Here is a 21,865-nt window from a genome sequence, read left to right as displayed (position 1 = left end):
GTGCCCTGCAGAGTCAGAAACAATTAGGGGGGAATGTATTAAACCTTCCAAAGAGATAAGGTGTAGTAGTGGCCCATAGCACCTAATCAGATTTTGTCATTTATCTAGCACAATCTATAAAATGACAGAAGCTTATTTGTTGCGATGGGCTACATCTCCAATTTACATCTTCCCCTTAATCTGAATGATGCAAACATCTGTAAACACAAGACCCCCTGTTTTATGGTTCATACTTTCTTAGCACTCTCCTCTCTGTGTAAGTGATTCTGTAACATGGCAGTAAAGTTCCATTCATTCTGTTTTTTCACATATAGTCTGGTCTTCGCAACCTTCGGATAACAGATTATTATTGAGGTATGTAATGACCAACGTATGCACTGCTGTCTGAGTGTAGAATAGAGCCTGGGACGCACAGTGTGAGGATCACCTGTTCTGAATGAAACATCTGTTTCATTTTGAGTGTTTTACAACAGGCTACATTCATTTAATGTCTTGAATTTCATCCCCCGACTTTCTAAAATGATGCCACTACTGTCTGCTCCTGAGTCCTGACTGAACCCCTTCTGAAGATACACTCACAAGCTGTCCCTTATTTGCATACAGTCCCAATTTTTGCATTGTACACATATTATTAACAGGCAAGGTTGTTGTGCCAGATAAGTGTGGTACTCCCTGAAATGGTGGTAGTTTGGCTAATCAATACGATTTATCGGTCTGTGGTTTGTGTGGCATAATATGTCCTGATTTTCCAGTTGGTAATGTTGGTAGAGATTTGTGTTTGGTTCCTGACAGTCTTCATTGCCTGATGGTCTTCCACCGAGAAGACCTCAGGAAACGGCCATGTATTTTAGGACTGTTATCACTGAGTAAATGGTTGATCAATGATGTATGTATATTTCTGTATGTATGTATGTATATTTAGCATATTATTTAACTGAGACTGCTGCTTTATTGATACCTCTTTTACACCAAGCCGAAAACCTGGGTTATTGTCAGGACGACCCGGGTAAGCCATCAGTGTAAATAGCTAAAAAAACATAATAATAATAAAATAACCCTGGTAGATTTACCTGGCAATCCTGCCTGAATTTCGACCAGGGTTCAACACGGGTGGAACCTGTTTTCAGCGGCAGTGTAAACAAGTAACCCGGGTCATCTGACCCGTTTACAGCAATGGGAGAGCTCATACCTCCCAACTGCAGCATCCTGCGGGCGGTCAGAAGGTTGGGGAACAGGGCACATGCAGTCTCCACCGCTGTCTGTGCTGCTATGCAGACGACAGCAGTGCTGGGGTGAAGGTGAATGGATGCTGCTTTCATGAGTGAGGTGTCCATTCACCGCACAGATGGAGGCTGGGGGCAGCCCAGCAGCATCTTCCAGAGTGCCCAGCGGTCCCAATCTATGGATTTCCCGGCACTTGGAGATAATGTCATCTCCAAGCGCCAGCCGTAAAGACACTGCACCAGTGTGCAGTGTGAACAGTGTCGACCCGGGTTGGCACTGCAGTGTATACGGCAGAGGTTCCCAAACTGTGTGCCGTGGCTCCCTGGGGTGCCTCGGGACACTTGCAGGGGTGCCCTGGGTTGGTGGTCCAGGACCAATTCAAATTATTCATGGTCAATATAATAGGCAAAACCAGTGCTGGTGGCTGCCAGTCATAAAATATGTGGCCAAACAGAAGCAAATCCTGTCCCTCACCACACAACTGACCCTAAGGATGACATATAAACGCGATCTACTTAATGTAATATTTCTTTCTAAATTTCTCAATAAGAAATTTTTGGCCTAGGGGTGCCGTGAAAATAATTCTGATATTCTAGGGTGCCGTGATTCAAAAAAGTTTGGAAGCCACTGGTATACGGGGTAAATCCTGGGGGTCCAACCCTGATTGAAATCGTGTTCCAAAACCAGGGTCGGATTCGGGATTTTGGTGTAAAAGGGGTATTGCTTAATGATTATTTTCTGTTTAAAGGGAATTAACATTAATTTAAATAAAAGGGAAAAAAGCCATAAGAGCTAGGGTACACAACAAATTATTGTTATTAATATTGGTCAAAATGGGGATAAATTGGGAGCAGAGATAAGAAAAAACAAATACAGATGTGCTGTTGCCATGATGGATGCGTCTTGTGACTTTCACGGGTGCGTGCGTACATTCGCACTCGTGATTTATTCACAGTGAATGGTAAAACCATTGGAGCATGCGTATGCAGCACAGCGCTGAATAGTGCATACGCATTGCCGCAACATCATATATGGACACATCTGTAACTATGCACCTTGGTAACACCATGCTGCACTGCAGGTGGGGCAGATGTAATGTGCACAGATTTAGATGTGAGACGGGCATGCCCAAACTCAGATATAAATTGGAGTGTAAAAATAAAGCTGCCTAACATTTGTGGACTGCATGCAGAAGCAGACAGTATTCACCCTGCATAGAAACAATATACATGTATTTACTGTATGGTATTGGGATCCCGGTGCTTGGGATGCATGCAGAAGCAGACAGGCTTTGCTTTGCATGCAAACACAAATAAATGTATTTGCACCCCTGTATTGCAACATGGTTTGTTCCAGGTGCACAATTACTGACTTTTTATTTTAAAGCTTTGCTCCCAACTCAGAATTAGGCCCCAGTTACTCCACTAGTGCTGTAGATTTGGATGCCTGAAGTTCCTAGAACCTGTATCAGGCATTTAACCATCTCAGACATTCTTTTTGCAGAAAACACAAGTGATGTACAGCAATGAGGTCTTGCAGATGCCAATACACATGAAGCTGATCTTTCCTATCCTATATCAGATAATATTATGATAATGCAGCTATATAATACATACTGGGTGGGATGTACTGAGTGACATCGCTGCCCATCGTCAATCGTTGCGATGCTAATCACATACGCACTTACATATGTGATTAGCATTGCAAAGGACAGCTCTTCCGATAAGAGCTGTCCTTGGTGATCTCCGGCGGCTCCCTGACTTCTGGGTTTTGGCCTCCTGTGTCATTCTGTGCATGTGCAGAATGACGGGGGTGGCCGCGGGGCATGCTGGGAGGGATCCTATTGGATCCCATACACCAGCGCTGCAGAGAGAAGCCAATAGGCTTCTATGGAGTATCACCAACAAAAGCTGGCGTTCCCCTCGGCAGCGCTATCCCGGCAGCCGGGGGTTAGTGCATTTGGTAAATGGGGGTTTACCGCATTTTCCGTTTAGTACATCCCGGCCACTACATATACTGCTCACCCGTTTATGCTGTGCTTTATCCAGACTCTCTACGTGTTTTCCTTCTCTATACTGAAAGTCAGGGACAGATATCATTAAGGATAATAGGCTTACGCTTTGCCCTGTACAGTGACCCTGGATGTAAGTCTGAGGGGCAGATTATACTAAGGGGTATATTTACTAAGCTTTTAAGCAGGGGCGTATCTAGAGAGGAGGCCCATGTGCAGGCTCCATCAGAGCCTCCTCCTCTCTACCCGGCGACATCGTGGTGACTCTGGGCACTAGGGTCCCAGGGGATCCTAGCACTGTCCCAGAGTCTAGAGCGCATGCGCAGATCTCCGGGTAAATGGTGCAGCGGCCATTTTCCCAGTGATTTTCCTATTGTGTATATGCGAAACACTGGGAAAATGGCACAGCGCCATTTTCCCAGTGATTTCTGCAGTGCTGCTGGTTAGCCGCGGGACTCCGGAGGGTAAGTATTACAAATAATGGGTGCAGGGTATGCGGTGTGGGCCCCTCTGGACCCTGGGGGCCCGTGTGCATCGCTCACGCTGCACCCATTATAATACGCTAGGGCTTTGAGGAGAGATAAAGTGGATGGAGATAAAGTACCAGCCAACCAGCTCTAACTGTCATTTTTCAATCACAGCCTGTAACGTGGCAGTTAGGAGCTGATTGCCTGGTACTTTATCTCCATCCACTTTATCTCTCTCCAAGGCTTAGTATATCTCCCTGTAAAGCTTTGAAAAAAATGAAAAGTGGTGGTGTTGCCCATAGCAACCAATGAGATTCTAGCTGTCATTTCTATATTGCTTTCTAGAAAATAATGGCCCTCATTCCGAGTCGTTCGCTCGGTAATTTTCTTCGCATCGCAGTGAAATTCCGCTTAGTACGCATGCGCAATATTCGCACTGCGACTGCGCCAAGTAATTTTACAATGAAGATAGTATTTTTACTCACGGCTTTTTCTTCGCTCTGGCGAACGTAGTGTGATTGACAGGAAATGGGTGTTACTGGGCGGAAACGCGGCGTTTTCGGGGCGTGTGGATAAAAACGCTACCGTTTCCGGAAAAAACGCAGGAGTGGCCGGAGAAACGGGGGAGTGTCTGGGCGAACGCAGGGTGTGTTTATGACGTCAAACCAGGAACGACAAGCACTGAACTGAACGCAGATGCCGAGTAAGTCTGAAGCTACTCTGAAACTGCTAAGTAGTTTGTAATCGCAATATTGCGAATACATCGGTCGCAATTTTAAGAAGCTAAGATACACTCCCAGTAGGCGTAGGCTTAGCGTGAGCAACTCTGCTAAATTCGCCTTGCGAACGATCAACTCGGAATGAGGGCCAATATCCAGAATCTGATTTGTTGCTATTAGCAACACCACAACTTTTCATTTTTAGAACCTTAAGTAAATTTACCCCAAACAAACAATTGCAGACACTTCTCACAGACTGCCGCTTCAAATTCTGAGGAGCTGAACATCAAAAAAAATATATACAGTATGTAAAGAAACCTAGAAAAGAAGCGCTGTCCATGAAAGTATCAAGCAATCCAAAATGTATTACAATTACAATACATACATTCCACTAGTCACAGTATTACAATTACATTACATTACAGTACATACATTCCACTAGTCACAGTATATCACAGTATTACAATTACAGTACATACATTCCTCTAGTCACAGTATTACAATTACATTACATTACAGTACATACATTCCACTAGTCACAGTATATCACAGTATTACAATTACAGTACATACATTCCTCTAGTCACAGTATTACAATTACATTACATTACAGTACATACATTCCACTAGTCACAGTTTTACAATTACAATACGTACATTTCACGTGTATAGTATGGCTGACCGGCGGTCTCCTGACCGCCGGTCAGCTCACCGACGCTGGGATCCCGGCAACATACCGACGCCGGGATCCCGGCGGGGAGGGGCGAGTGCAGCAAGCCCCTTGCGGGCTCGCTGCGCTCGCCGCGCTGCGGGCTCGGTGGCGACCTGCGGTCACCACGGGTTCTATTCCCACTCTATGGGTGTCGTGGACCCCCACGAGTGGAAATAGTCCCTGTTGGTCGGCATGCCGACCATTGGGATACTGAGCCAGCGGGATGGTGGAGGAGGTCATGTGACTGTCGGTCAGCAGACCGCCGGTCACATGAATACCACCCGATTTCACTAGTCACAGTATTACAATTACAGTACATACATTTCACTAGTCACAATATTACAATTACAGTATATACATTTCACTAGTCACAGCATTACAATTACAGTACATACATTCCACTAGTCACAGTATTACAATTACAGTACATACATTCCACTAGTCACAGTATTACAATTACAATACATACATTCCACTAGTCACAACATTACAATTACAGTACATACATTCCACTAGTCACAGTATTACAATTACAATACATACATTCCACTAGTCACAGTATTACAATTACAGTACATACTTTTCACTAGTCACAGTATTACAATTACAGTACATACATTCACTAGTCACAGTATTACAATTACAGTACATACTTTTCACTAGTCACAGTATTACAATTACAGTACATACATTTCACTAGTCACAGTATTACAATTACAGTACATACATTTCACTAGTCACAGTATTACAATTACAGTACATACATTTCACTAGTCACAGTATTACAATTACAGTACATACATTCCACTAGTCACAGTATTACAATTACAATACATACATTTCACTAGTCACAGTATTACAATTACAGTATATACATTTCACTAGTCACAGCATTACAATTACAGTACATACATTCCACTAGTCACAGTATTACAATTACAGTACATACATTCCACTAGTCACAGTATTACAATTACAATACATACATTCCACTAGTCACAACATTACAATTACAGTACATACATTCCACTAGTCACAGTATTACAATTACAGTACATACATTTCACTAGTCACAGTATTACAATTACAGTACATACTTTTCACTAGTCACAGTATTACAATTACAGTACATACATTTCACTAGTCACAGTATTACAATTACAGTACATACATTTCACTAGTCACAGTATTACAATTACAGTACATACATTTCACTAGTCACAGTATTACAACTACAGTATATACATTTCACTAGTCACAGTATTACAATTACAGTACATACATTCCACTAGTCACAGTATTACAATTACAGTACATACATTTCACTAGTCACAGTATTACAATTACAGTACATACATTCCACTAGTCACAGTATTACAATTACAGTACATACATTTCACTAGTCACAGTATTACAATTACAGTACATACATTTCACTAGTCACAGTATTACAATTACAGTACATACATTTCACTAGTCACAGTATTACAATTACAGTACATACATTTCACTAGTCACAGTATTACAATTACAGTACATACATTTCACTAGTCACAGTATTACAATTACAGTACATGTACATACATTCCACTAGTCACAGTATTACAATTACAATACATACATTCCACTAGTCACAGTATTACAATTACAGTACATACATTTCACTAGTCACAGTATTACAATTACAGTACATACTTTTCACTAGTCACAGTATTACAATTACAGTACATACATTTCACTAGTCACAGTATTACAATTACAGTACATACTTTTCACTAGTCACAGTATTACAATTACAGTACATACTTTTCACTAGTCACAGTATTACAATTACAGTACATACATTTCACTAGTCACAGTATTACAATTACAGTACATACATTCCACTAGTCACAGTATTACAATTACAGTACATACATTTCACTAGTCACAGTATTACAATTACAGTACATACATTCCACTAGTCACAGTATTACAATTACAGTACATACATTTCACTAGTCACAGTATTACAATTACAGTACATACATTTCACTAGTCACAGTATTACAATTACAGTACATACATTTCACTAGTCACAGTATTACAATTACAGTACATACATTTCACTAGTCACAGTATTACAATTACAGTACATACATTTCACTAGTCACAGTATTACAATTACAGTACATGTACATACATTCCACTAGTCACAGTATTACAATTACAATACATACATTCCACTAGTCACAGTATTACAATTACAGTACATACATTTCACTAGTCACAGTATTACAATTACAGTACATACTTTTCACTAGTCACAGTATTACAATTACAGTACATACATTTCACTAGTCACAGTATTACAATTACAGTACATACTTTTCACTAGTCACAGTATTACAATTACAGTACATACTTTTCACTAGTCACAGTATTACAATTACAGTACATACATTTCACTAGTCACAGTATTACAATTACAGTACATACATTTCACTAGTCACAGTATTACAATTACAGTACATACATTCCACTAGTCACAGTATTACAATTACAGTACATACATTTCACTAGTCACAGTATTACAATTACAGTACATACATTCCACTAGTCACAGTATTACAATTACAGTACATACATTCCACTAGTCACAGTATTACAATTACAGTACATACATTTCACTAGTCACAGTATTACAATTACAGTACACACATTTCACTAGTCACAGCTTTACAATTACAGTACATACATTCCACTAGTCACAGTATTACAATTACAATACATACATTCCACTAGTCACAGCATTACAATTACATTACATTACAGTACATACATTCCACTAGTCACAGTATTACAATTACAGTACATACATTCCACTAGTCACAGTATTACAATTACAGTACATACATTCCACTAGTCACAGCATTACAATTACAATACATACATTCCACTAGTCACAGTATTACAATTACAATACATACATTCCACTAGTCACAGCATTACAATTACATTACTTTACAGTACATACATTCCACTAGTCACAGTATTACAATTACAGTACATACATTCCACTAGTCACAGTATTACAATTACAATACATACATTCCACTAGTCACAGCATTACAATTACAGTACATACATTCCACTAGTCACAGCATTACAATTACAATACATACTTTTCACTAGTCACAGTATTACAATTACAATACATACATTCCACTAGTCACAGCATTACAATTACAGTACATACATTCCACTAGTCACAGCATTACAATTACAATACATACTTTTCACTAGTCACAGTATTACAATTACAGTACATACATTCCACTAGTCACAGCATTACAATTACAATACATACTTTTCACTAGTCACAAGAAACACAAATAAAAACAAAACATATAATAATTTATTTATTTTTTAAATCACACTCTCTTTGAGTCAATGAACAGTCTGCTGACCTAGTGCTGAAAGTCAATTAATTTGTATCCACTTAGTAACCAGAGAAGAACAGATTTGTAACCAAATGACTGAGCAATAATTAGTGGGACATTCTTTCAGAATACAGTAATTCCACACAGCGGTGAATGATTAATGCAAAGTAAATGCACAGTTATTAGTTGGTGGTTTCTTATGCATTATTATTAGAGATGAGCGGGTTCGGTTTCTCTGAATCCGAACCCGCCAGAACTTCATGTTTTTTTTCACGGGTCCGAGCGACTCGGATCTTCCCGCCTTGCTCGGTTAACCCGAGCGCGCCCGAACGTCATCATGACGCTGTCGGATTCTCGCGAGGCTCGGATTCTATCGCGAGACTCGGATTCTATATAAGGAGCCGCGCGTCGCCGCCATTTTCACACGTGCATTGAGATTGATAGGGAGAGGACGTGGCTGGCGTCCTCTCCGTTTAGAATTAGAATAGATTAGAGAGACACTTGATTTACTAATTTTGGGGAGCATTAGGAGTACTCAGTAGTGTACAGTGCAGAGTTTTGCTGATAGTGACCAGTGACCACCACTTTTATTTATAATCCGTTCTCTGCCTGAAAAAAGCGATACACAGCACACAGTGACTCAGTCACATACCATATCTGTGTGCACTGCTCAGGCTCAGGCCAGTGTGCTGCATCATCTATATATATTATATATCTGTCTGACTGCTCAGCTCACACAGCTTATAATTGTGGGGGAGACTGGGGAGCACTACTGCAGTGCCAGTTATAGGTTATAGCAGGAGCCAGGAGTACATAATATTATATTAAAATTAAACAGTGCACACTTTTGCTGCAGGAGTGCCACTGCCAGTGTGACTAGTGACCAGTGACCTGACCACCAGTATATAATATTAGTAGTATACTATCTCTTTATCAACCAGTCTATATTAGCAGCAGACACAGTACAGTGCGGTAGTTCACGGCTGTGGCTACCTCTGTGTCGGCACTCGGCAGCCCGTCCATAATTGTATATACCAGTGACCTAACCGTGGTTTTTTTTTCTTTCTTTATACATACATACTAGTTACGAGTATACTATCTCTTTATCAACCAGTCTATATATTAGCAGCAGACACAGTACAGTGCGGTAGTTCACGGCTGTGGCTACCTCTGTGTCGGCACTCGGCAGCCCGTCCATAATTGTATATACCACCTAACCGTGGTTTTTTTTTCTTTCTTTATACATACATACTAGTTACGAGTATACTATCTCTTTATCAACCAGTCTATATATTAGCAGCAGACACAGTACAGTGCGGTAGTTCACGGCTGTGGCTACCTCTGTGTCGGCACTCGGCAGCCCGTCCATAATTGTATATACCACCTAACCGTGGTTTTTTTTCTTTCTTTATACATACATACTAGTTACGAGTATACTATCTCTTTATCAACCAGTCTATATATTAGCAGCAGACACAGTACAGTGCGGTAGTTCACGGCTGTGGCTACCTCTGTGTCGGCACTCGGCAGCCCGTCCATAATTGTATACTAGTATCCAATCCATCCATCTCCATTGTTTACCTGAGGTGCCTTTTAGTTGTGCCTATTAAAATATGGAGAACAAAAATGTTGAGGTTCCAAAATTAGGGAAAGATCAAGATCCACTTCCACCTCGTGCTGAAGCTGCTGCCACTAGTCATGGCCGAGACGATGAAATGCCAGCAACGTCGTCTGCCAAGGCCGATGCCCAATGGCATAGTACAGAGCATGTCAAAACCAAAACACCAAATATCAGTAAAAAAAGGACTCCAAAACCTAAAATAAAATTGTCGGAGGAGAAGCGTAAACTTGCCAATATGCCATTTACCACACGGAGTGGCAAGGAACGGCTGAGGCCCTGGCCTATGTTCATGGCTAGTGGTTCAGCTTCACATGAGGATGGAAGCACTCAGCCTCTCGCTAGAAAACTGAAAAGACTCAAGCTGGCAAAAGCACCGCAAAGAACTGTGCGTTCTTTGAAATCCCAAATCCACAAGGAGAGTCCAATTGTGTCGGTTGCGATGCCTGACCTTCCCAACACTGGACGTGAAGAGCATGCGCCTTCCACCATTTGCACGCCCCCTGCAAGTGCTGGAAGGAGCACCCGCAGTCCAGTTCCTGATAGTCAGATTGAAGATGTCAGTGTTGAAGTACACCAGGATGAGGAGGATATGGGTGTTGCTGGCGCTGGGGAGGAAATTGACCAGGAGGATTCTGATGGTGAGGTGGTTTGTTTAAGTCAGGCACCCGGGGAGACACCTGTTGTCCGTGGGAGGAATATGGCCGTTGACATGCCAGGTGAAAATACCAAAAAAATCAGCTCTTCGGTGTGGAGGTATTTCACCAGAAATGCGGACAACAGGTGTCAAGCCGTGTGTTCCCTTTGTCAAGCTGTAATAAGTAGGGGTAAGGACGTTAACCACCTCGGAACATCCTCCCTTATACGTCACCTGCAGCGCATTCATAATAAGTCAGTGACAAGTTCAAAAACTTTGGGTGACAGCGGAAGCAGTCCACTGACCAGTAAATCCCTTCCTCTTGTAACCAAGCTCACGCAAACCACCCCACCAACTCCCTCAGTGTCAATTTCCTCCTTCCCCAGGAATGCCAATAGTCCTGCAGGCCATGTCACTGGCAATTCTGACGAGTCCTCTCCTGCCTGGGATTCCTCCGATGCATCCTTGCGTGTAACGCCTACTGCTGCTGGCGCTGCTGTTGTTGCCGCTGGGAGTCGATGGTCATCCCAGAGGGGAAGTCGTAAGCCCACTTGTACTACTTCCAGTAAGCAATTGACTGTTCAACAGTCCTTTGCGAGGAAGATGAAATATCACAGCAGTCATCCTACTGCAAAGCGGATAACTGAGGCCTTGGCATCCTGGGTGGTGAGAAACGTGGTTCCGGTATCCATCATTACTGCAGAGCCAACTAGAGACTTGTTGGAGGTACTGTGTCCCCGGTACCAAATACCATCTAGGTTCCATTTCTCTAGGCAGGCGATACCGAAAATGTACACAGACCTCAGAAAAAGAGTCACCAGTGTCCTAAAAAATGCAGCTGTACCCAATGTCCACTTAACCACGGACATGTGGACAAGTGGAGCAGGGCAGGGTCAGGACTATATGACTGTGACAGCCCACTGGGTAGATGTATGGACTCCCGCCGCAAGAACAGCAGCGGCGGCACCAGTAGCAGCATCTCGCAAACGCCAACTCTTTCCTAGGCAGGCTACGCTTTGTATCACCGCTTTCCAGAATACGCACACAGCTGAAAACCTCTTACGGCAACTGAGGAAGATCATCGCGGAATGGCTTACCCCAATTGGACTCTCCTGTGGATTTGTGGCATCGGACAACGCCAGCAATATTGTGTGTGCATTAAATCTGGGCCAATTCCAGCACGTCCCATGTTTTGCACATACCTTGAATTTGGTGGTGCAGAATTTTTTAAAAAACGACAGGGGCGTGCAAGAGATGCTGTCGGTGGCCAGAAGAATTGCGGGACACTTTCGGCGTACAGGCACCACGTACAGAAAACTGGAGCACCACCAAAAACTACTGAACCTGCCCTGCCATCATCTGAAGCAAGAAGTGGTAACGAGGTGGAATTCAACCCTCTATATGCTTCAGAGGTTGGAGGAGCAGCAAAAGGCCATTCAAGCCTATACAATTGAGCACGATATAGTAGGTGGAATGAACCTGTCTCAAGTGCAGTGGAGAATGATTTCAACGTTGTGCAAGGTTCTGATGCCCTTTGAACTTGCCACACGTGAAGTCAGTTCAGACACTGCCAGCCTGAGTCAGGTCATTCCCCTCATCAGGCTTTTGCAGAAGAAGCTGGAGGCATTGAAGGAGGAGCTAACACGGAGCGATTCCGCTAGGCATGTGGGACTTGTGGATGCAGCCCTTAATTCGCTTAACAAGGATTCACGGGTGGTCAATCTGTTGAAATCAGAGCACTACATTTTGGCCACCGTGCTCGATCCTAGATTTAAAGCCTACCTTGGATCTCTCTTTCCGGCAGACACAGGTCTGCTGGGGTTGAAAGACCTGCTGGTGACAAAATTGTCAAGTCAAGCGGAACGCGACCTGTCAACATCTCCTCCTTCACATTCTCCCGCAACTGGGGGTGCGAGGAAAAGGCTCAGAATTCCGAGCCCACCCGCTGGCGGTGATGCAGGGCAGTCTGGAGCGACTGCTGATGCTGACATCTGGTCCGGACTGAAGGACCTGACAACGATTACGGACATGTCGTCTACTGTCACTGCATATGATTCTCTCAACATTGATAGAATGGTGGAGGATTATATGAGTGACCGCATCCAAGTAGGCACGTCACACAGTCCGTACTTATACTGGCAGGAAAAAGAGGCAATTTGGAGGCCCTTGCACAAACTGGCTTTATTCTACCTAAGTTGCCCTCCCACAAGTGTGTACTCCGAAAGAGTGTTTAGTGCCGCCGCTCACCTTGTCAGCAATCGGCGTACGAGGTTACATCCAGAAAATGTGGAGAAGATGATGTTCATTAAAATTAATTATAATCAATTCCTCCGCGGAGACATTGACCAGCAGCAATTGCCTCCACAAAGTACACAGGGAGCTGAGATGGTGGATTCCAGTGGGGACGAATTGATAATCTGTGAGGAGGGGGATGTACACGGTGATATATCGGAGGGTGAAGATGAGGTGGACATCTTGCCTCTGTAGAGCCAGTTTGTGCAAGGAGAGATTAATTGCTTCTTTTTTGGGGGGGGTCCAAACCAACCCGTCATATCAGTCACAGTCGTGTGGCAGACCCTGTCACTGAAATGATGGGTTGGTTAAAGTGTGCATGTCCTGTTTTGTTTATACAACATAAGGGTGGGTGGGAGGGCCCAAGGACAATTCCATCTTGCACCTCTTTTTTCTTTTCTTTTTCTTTGCATCATGTGCTGATTGGGGAGGGTTTTTTGGAAGGGACATCCTGCGTGACACTGCAGTGCCACTCCTAGATGGGCCCGGTGTTTGTGTCGGCCACTAGGGTCGTTAATCTTACTCACACAGTCAGCTACCTCATTGCGCCTCTTTTTTTCTTTGCGTCATGTGCTGTTTGGGGAGGGTTTTTTGGAAGGGACATCCTGCGTGACACTGCAGTGCCACTCCTAGATGGGCCCGGTGTTTGTGTCGGCCACTAGGGTCGCTAATCTTACTCACACAGTCAGCTACCTCATTGCGCCTCTTTTTTTCTTTGCGTCATGTGCTGTTTGGGGAGGGTTTTTTGGAAGGGACATCCTGCGTGACACTGCAGTGCCACTCCTAGATGGGCCCGGTGTTTGTGTCGGCCACTAGGGTCGCTAATCTTACTCACACAGTCAGCTACCTCATTGCGCCTCTTTTTTTCTTTGCGTCATGTGCTGTTTGGGGAGGGTTTTTTGGAAGGGACATCCTGCGTGACACTGCAGTGCCACTCCTAGATGTGCCCGGTGTTTGTGTCGGCCACTAGGGTCGCTAATCTTACTCACACAGCTACCTCATTGCGCCTCTTTTTTTCTTTGCGTCATGTGCTGTTTGGGGAGGGTTTTTTGGAAGGGCCATCCTGCGTGACACTGCAGTGCCACTCCTAGATGGGCCCGGTGTTTGTGTCGGCCACTAGGGTCGCTAATCTTACTCACACAGCTACCTCATTGCGCCTCTTTTTTTCTTTGCGTCATGTGCTGTTTGGGGAGGGTTTTTTGGAAGGGACATCCTGCGTGACACTGCAGTGCCACTCCTAGATGGGCCCGGTGTTTGTGTCGGCCACTAGGGTCGCTAATCTTACTCACACAGTCAGCTACCTCATTGCGCCTCTTTTTTTCTTTGCGTCATGTGCTGTTTGGGGAGGGTTTTTTGGAAGGGACATCCTGCGTGACACTGCAGTGCCACTCCTAGATGGGCCCGGTGTTTGTGTCGGCCACTAGGGTCGCTAATCTTACTCACACAGTCAGCTACCTCATTGCGCCTCTTTTTTTCTTTGCGTCATGTGCTGTTTGGGGAGGGTTTTTTGGAAGGGCCATCCTGCGTGACACTGCAGTGCCACTCCTAGATGGGCCCGGTGTTTGTGTCGGCCACTAGGGTCGCTAATCTTACTCACACAGCTACCTCATTGCGCCTCTTTTTTTCTTTGCGTCATGTGCTGTTTGGGGAGGGTTTTTTGGAAGGGACATCCTGCGTGACACTGCAGTGCCACTCCTAGATGGGCCCGGTGTTTGTGTCGGCCACTAGGGTCGCTTATCTTACTCACACAGCGACCTCGGTGCAAATTTTAGGACTAAAAATAATATTGTGAGGTGTGAGGTATTCAGAATAGACTGAAAATGAGTGTAAATTATGGTTTTTGAGGTTAATAATACTTTGGGATCAAAATGACCCCCAAATTCTATGATTTAAGCTGTTTTTTAGTGTTTTTGGAAAAAAACACCCGAATCCAAAACACACCCGAATCCGACAAAAAAAATTCGGTGAGGTTTTGCCAAAACGCGTTCGAACCCAAAACACGGCCGCGGAACCGAACCCAAAACCAAAACACAAAACCCGAAAAATTTCAGGCGCTCATCTCTAATTATTATTAGCAAAAGGCATCCCATTTTGTAGTAGTGTAGCAATTAGTATAAAACATAAGCTCCGCAATGAAGTGACTGATTAATTACAGACTTCTGAAGAAACAGCCCCACTCCAGTGGCTGAGAAACGCATCAAGTACCATTACACTTTGATGCCTGCAGACTGATCCATGGCGTTAGTTGCTACAAGCTCCCATCAGTTCAGCTTCCGTTAGCTCCGGTTACTGCTCCGAATGTGCTTGCCTAGCCGGTGCCAGCAACAGGAGGACGTACTTCACGGACCATTCTGAATAGAGGCTGGGGTAAGCGTGTCCACACACTAGACTGATGATTGTCAGTGGACTACAGCAGGACTAAGGCTGCACATTTACGACCCTATCTTGGGTTCCGGTATGAATGGTCGACCATGTTATGGTCGACAGCCATTAGGTCTACCACTATTGGTCGACATTGGCATGGTCAACACATGATAATGGTCGACACATGAGAGGTCAACACATGAAAAGGTCGACATGAGTTTTTTTACTTTTTTTGGTGTCGTTTTTTGCGTAAAGTGACGGGGAACCCCAATTAGTGCACCACGCCCCTTTGCATGACTCGCTTCGCTCACCATGCTTCGGGTTTACCGTTCCCAATCATAATCCATGTGGATCGTAAAGTATGGAAAAGATCCACAAAAGTAAAAAAAAAATGTGAAAAGCTCACGTTGACCTTTTTATGTGTCGACCTTGCACTTGTCGACCATTTTCATGTGTCGACAATGTGTCCATGTCGACCATGTCAATGTCAACCAATAGTGGTCGACCTAATGACTGACGACCATCCAAACGGATACCCCTGTCTTGCACCAAGTTGTCTTAATACTGCCCTAAATCGATGGTCTGTAAGTAATCAGTCACTTCATTGCGGAGCTTATTATGTTTTATACTGACTGCTACACTACTACAAAACGGGATGCCTTTTGCTAATAAGTAATGCATAAGAAACTACCAACTAATAACTGTACATTTACTTTGAATTAATCATACACCGCTGTGTGGTATTACAGTATTCTGAAAGAATGTCCCACTAAGTATTGCTACAAACTAATAAGAGAACTCAGTCATTTGGACAGTGGGGGTCATTCCGAGTTGATCATTCACTGACATGCGGGGGGGACGCCCAGCACAGGTCTAGTCCGTGCCGCCCCCCACCCCCCACAGAAGTGCAAAGGCATCGCACAGCGGCGATGCCTTTGCACTTCAAGACTAGCTCTCAACCAGCGCAGCTTTAGCGTGCTGGCCGGGAGCTACTCATTGCTCCCCGGCCCGCAGCGGCTGCGTGTGATGTCACGCAGCCGCCGCGGACCACCCCCCCAACGGTCTGGCCACACCAGCATTCGCCGGACTGCTCCCCCTAAATGGCGGCTTAACGCCGCCGTCCAGCCCCCTCCCGCCCAGCGTCCACCTCTGTCTCAGAGGCGATCGCTAGGCAACGACGGCTGCCATGTGCCGGTGCACTGCGGCACCGGTGCATCCGCAGTTCCGACCTGATCGCTGCTCTGCGAGAGACTGCTGCGAGCGATCGGGTCAGAATGACCCCCACTGTTCTTCTCTGGTTACTAAGTGGATACAAATTGATTGACTTTCAGCGCTGGGTCTGCAGACTATTCATTGGCTCAAAGAGAGTGTGATTTAATTTTTTTTTATGATTATATGTTTTTTTATTTGTGTTTATTGTGACTAGTGAAATGTACTTATTGCAATTGTAATACATTTTGGATTGCTTGATACTTTCATGGACAGCGCTTCTTTTCTTAGTTTCTTTACTTATGTGACAATCTGTTTTTAATCAGACTCTCCACTTGTTATTTTTACCATCCTGATTCAATGTATATATTTTGCTCCAACATTTACAGTAGGTTATCACAAGACTCCTGTGAAAATCAGGTGGTGTCCTGCCCCCCCCCCCCCCCCCCCGGGAAAGTGGGTAAGTCTTCTGGAGCCGGCCTCTACTGCACACATCCCACTGCACTTTCCTGCTACTCCCTGCAGCCATCTGTGAAAGTGGATGGTCCAGGGGGGCTGAAGATGCGAATTGAGCTGAATTTGCATAACGATAGCCATGCCCCACTATACAAAGCTGGTAATATCAGCATTGTACAGCAGGGAGGTGGCTATGATGATGCAAACACACAATCATACCCCACCCACCGCCTCTTCCACTACGTCACACCCCTCCCCACCTGCTATGACAAGCCACGCCCCCTACATCGCCCACCGCTGAGGAGGGGCAGCAATGTATTTGGCAACTATACTGTTATTTAGTACACTCGGGGTACTGCAAGCACAATACCAGGATACTAGGATTTTCAGCACCCGGGGCACGGCAGTAATTTAGTGCCCCCCACCCCGCCCTACCCCCCCAAAAAAAAAGTATTAATAATAATAAATCAAATAAAACATAAAAGTTAAAATAAATAAAAAATAATAAATAAAAAAAATGTAAACTACGTCACACAGTGGTGCAAGCTTATTCTCATTACGCTGCAGCTTATTCTCATTAAAGGCGTACACACGTACAGATGTGTGCCAGAGATGTGTGCTGAGCGATCCAGCACAGAGCGCACAGCACACATCTCTGGACTCTCAGCACACAGCGCGATGTGTGCTGAGCGAGGAGTGGGGATGCTCACTTCACCCATCGGCCAATCTACAGTCAGCGATATAGACGAGCTGGGCCGCGCATCGGTATCGCTATACACACGGAGCGATGTGAGCTTAATTTCTAAGCAATCTAGTCAGATTGCTTAGAATTTAAGCATACACTGCTACGTGTGTACTTCCTTTGGTCTGCACAGTAGTACACCCCACAGGGGAGAGAGGGGGAGAGGGAGAGGAGTGAGTGAAATGGGAGAGAGGAGAGAGATCGGGGAGAGAGAGAATATGCTCAGACATCTCTCAGACCGCCAGTAATACACACACAGTATATATTTCATAAAAAAGGCAACTTGCTCAGGTGCTCAATTCATACTACTGTACACACACAGTTCCAACAAAGGAATGGCACTCTGAGACAGACAAAAAAAACTTTTGATTGAGTGATTTGTGGTATTGAATACAGCTATTAAAATTTTTGCCTGTCTCTGAGTGCCATTTCTTTGTTGGAAGTTTGTTGGCGGGCGGTCGCACAGAGGGATGGGCGGGGACATGCAGTTGCGCGGGAATGTGATGGAGCTGTTACTATGACAGCACAGTAGAGCCGCTTATACACGTTACACCACAGAGGAGCCGCGGCAGGTGGTGGTGAGCGGCCAGCGGCGGGTGTGCATGAGTTCAGCAGTGCCCTCACTGGTATGGTGCTCTACGCAGCGGCTTAGTCCGCATACGCGTAGGGCCGGGTCTGGTTTTGGATAATGGGTTTTCAGATAAAACATCCTTTATGTGTTCTGTGATATGATGTAGAGGTGTTGAACTATATACTCTTGAAATACATTTAATTTGATAGCAATCCTGTTTATTAAAAACAAATTATTTATATGTTGCTCCCTTCATGCTGTCATATTGTGTGAAAAGTGTGAAAAGTCTTCACAAATCCACTGACACACATTTTAATCATTTAATAAACTGCTCTATTCACTGTATTTTACAAACATATTGTAATTAGTCTTCTTGCCCCATTCAAAAAATAGATTATAAATGTATTGCTACAGTATGAATAGACAACTAAAGCACTGAGATGAAGATCATCATAGGAGCTCTGCATGCCTGTCTGTTTTAGTATAGGTAGCAGATGTGTTGTCTCAGGCTTGTGTCTAAGTGCACACATGTTGCTATGTATGTTTGTACTATCTATATGTATGTGCAATAAGCATGTACAGTCTCTAGTGCAAATAACCCACAGCACACACATGCAGGCATTACAGATGTAGAAGTGGGTACATACTTTGCACTCCCCCCCTTAGAAGCTGTGTGAAGTGAACTCTTGGACTGAGGTGAGCAGCCGGCGGTGGTTTGTGGTCAGCGGCCAGTGGCGGGTGGTGGTGAGCGGCCAGGTGAGCAGCCAGCGGCGGGTGGTGGTGAGCGGCCAGCGGCGGGTGAGCGTGACTTCAGCAGCGCGTTCACTGGTTCAGCACTCTACACAGTGGTGTAGTCTGTGCATGCGTAGGGCCGGGCCTGGGCCTGACTACAGGCAAAGATTGCAACGGGCGGGCGAGCAGCTGCTCAAGGGAGCCGGGCACAGCTCTCGGCGCCCCCTCAAACGCAGCGCCCGGGGCACGTGACCCCTTAGCGCCCCCCCCCCCTAGTTGCGGCCCTGACAATACAACACCAGACCAGCAGGGTGTGTTGAATATACACTATGTCAGAACTCACCAATCTAAGATGTATCAATCCATCTAAAGAGGACAGGTGGAGAAGTTACCCATACTGTAACGTCTCCACTTGTCGTCTGTAGAAGCTTTGATACATCTCCCCCAAAGATCGCTAATTGCAGTTCTTCTGTACATGAGGTGCTTATGCTGGAGTTTCACAGTAAACATAACAATTGTGATAAAGCCATTTATCGAAGCCAATTACATGTCCATAAAATAAACTGCTGAGTTGGGCGAGAACTTTGTACTGAGCATGATAAAACACATTCATGATTTGTTGGTTTAAGAGATCACTATCATTCAGCCGAGTCTGCTGAAAATGTAAACAAACAAGTTTTAGATACATTGAACAAAACGTCTTGTTACATTTTGTTAAATAAATTGTGAATTTGTATAGCTTACAATATCACGTACGTATGTTCCAGGTTCTCCAAATGTAACTGTTTGTCCTTAAGATATATATATATATATATATATATATATATATATATACAGTATATATAATTATATATAATATAAGCTTGTGTTGTGCCGCCTGGTTATTGTGCACACTTAGATAGATAGATAGATAGATAGATAGATAGATAGATAGATAGATAGATAGATAGATAGACAGACAGAGAGATAGATAGATAGATAGATAGATAGATAGATAGATAGATAGATAGATAGATAGATAGATAGATAGATAGATAGATAGATAGATACGGGTTCGACAGGGAATCCTGGCGGTCAGAATATGACTGCAGCATCCAGATGATCAGAATCCCAAAAGGGGAAGGTAAGTATACTTACCTTCCCCACGTGGCCCCCTAAACCTAACTCTCCCTTCCTGCAGCCTACACCTACCTCCCCCCCCCCCAACCCTCCTCCCGGCAACCTAACCATAACCCTCCGTGGTGGCGTCTGAACCAAAGTCCCCCTTCCTGCATCCTAAACCTAACTTCCCCCACCCCCGCAGTCTTACCCTAAACCCCTGGGGGGGGGGGGGTGCCTAACCCTAACCCCTGCCCCCTCCCGCAGCCTAAACCTAACCTTACCACTCCAGAGTCCCGGCACTTGCTCGTTCGGGATCCAGGTGGTCGGTGACCCTATTTGGGATGCTGGTGTCGGCATTCTGAATAGTGTCGGGATCCCGGCATCGGTATTTCCACTGGCGGGATTTTGACCAAATCCTATAGATAGATAGATAGATAGATAGATAGATAGATAGATAGATAGATAGATAGATACAGTAGATGTGTGTGGGTTTTTCTCTCTCTCTCTTTTTTATCTAATAGTTGAGCCCTGAATGTTTACATTGGGATTTACCATGTGAATATTCCATAGGAATTCTATTTAACATTCCACAAAGTGTAATTATAGGAAACTACAGCAGGATCGGGCTCTGAATTCAACTGCCCCCACAGAATGATGCAAGGAAAACATCAGAAAAATAAATAACTGTAATACCCTGTAAAGCTCTAATGGTCTTATTTATAAAGCATTTTCCCCCATTGGTTTAAACTATCTTCTGCTAGCACAATCCACTTTAAGCCATAAATGTCGTTATCGTTTATTTGTAGGTTTATATTGTCCAGTGTGTATTGGGGCTATATTGGTGACTGATGAACGATGGGCGCTCCCGCACGCCGTTCAGCAATCACCAATATTGAGGTGACATGCAGCTCCATAGGCAAATGCAGGGGGGGGTTCTGGTTGCCCTGAAACCCCCCTCCTCTTGGCAAGTGGCTCAAGTTATGACAACAATATCAATGGTATATAGCACGATTACTAGAGCTGCCGCCACATCATGCAGTTTAAGCGACTTAGCAGAGCTGCTGCACATGCCCAGTGGTATCAGATTCTTCTACCAAGTTGCTGTGTGTGTGGTTCTGAGTCCTCAATCAGTGCTCTGGACCAGAGAGTAGCTGCCAGGAAGAAGAGACAGGAGCCTTACCATGAGGTGGAAGAATGTGTGCTTAGAAAGTGCAGTACTGGTTCTATTATGTTTTTGTATTTATTTATTTATAATGGTATGTTTAATCTTTTCCTCGCCACTTATTTATGCTATTTAAATATGTTTAATATAGCCTATACCATAGACCATTTGTAGTGCTAAATATTAATACTGCATTCCATACAGTATCCAGTATATAAAAAGACAATATTTACATTAATGTCCAGGGTTGTTACTAGGTTCTTCTACTGTTCCCCCAGACTCCAGCACTTGCTCCAATGTGTGGAAAATTGTGGACTGCATTTGGAAACCCCCCTCTAGAAATCCTGCGTTTGCCACTAAGCTCAACCCGTCAATGTCGGGCTGAGCTGCATGTTCGGAAATGCCGGCAGAAGGGCAGCCTTCAGG

The 21,865-nt window shown here is 44.3% G+C and overlaps 1 protein-coding gene across 1 annotated transcript in view; it reads left to right on the top strand.

Annotated features, from left to right (window-relative positions):
• APOC2 (apolipoprotein C2) overlaps window positions 1–21,865 on the top strand; it is a 43,318-nt gene that overhangs the window by 189 nt on the left and 21,264 nt on the right. The window contains exon 2 of the mRNA XM_063941624.1: window positions 315–354. The gene's annotated coding sequence lies outside the window, so the exon portion shown is untranslated. The remainder of the gene's footprint in view (window positions 1–314; window positions 355–21,865) is intronic.

This window comes from Pseudophryne corroboree, chromosome 10 (assembly GCF_028390025.1).
Source record: "Pseudophryne corroboree isolate aPseCor3 chromosome 10, aPseCor3.hap2, whole genome shotgun sequence".
NCBI lineage: Eukaryota > Metazoa > Chordata > Amphibia > Anura > Myobatrachidae > Pseudophryne > Pseudophryne corroboree.
Note: the sequence above shows the minus strand (reverse complement) of the source record. Positions and strands in the feature narration are given on the sequence as shown.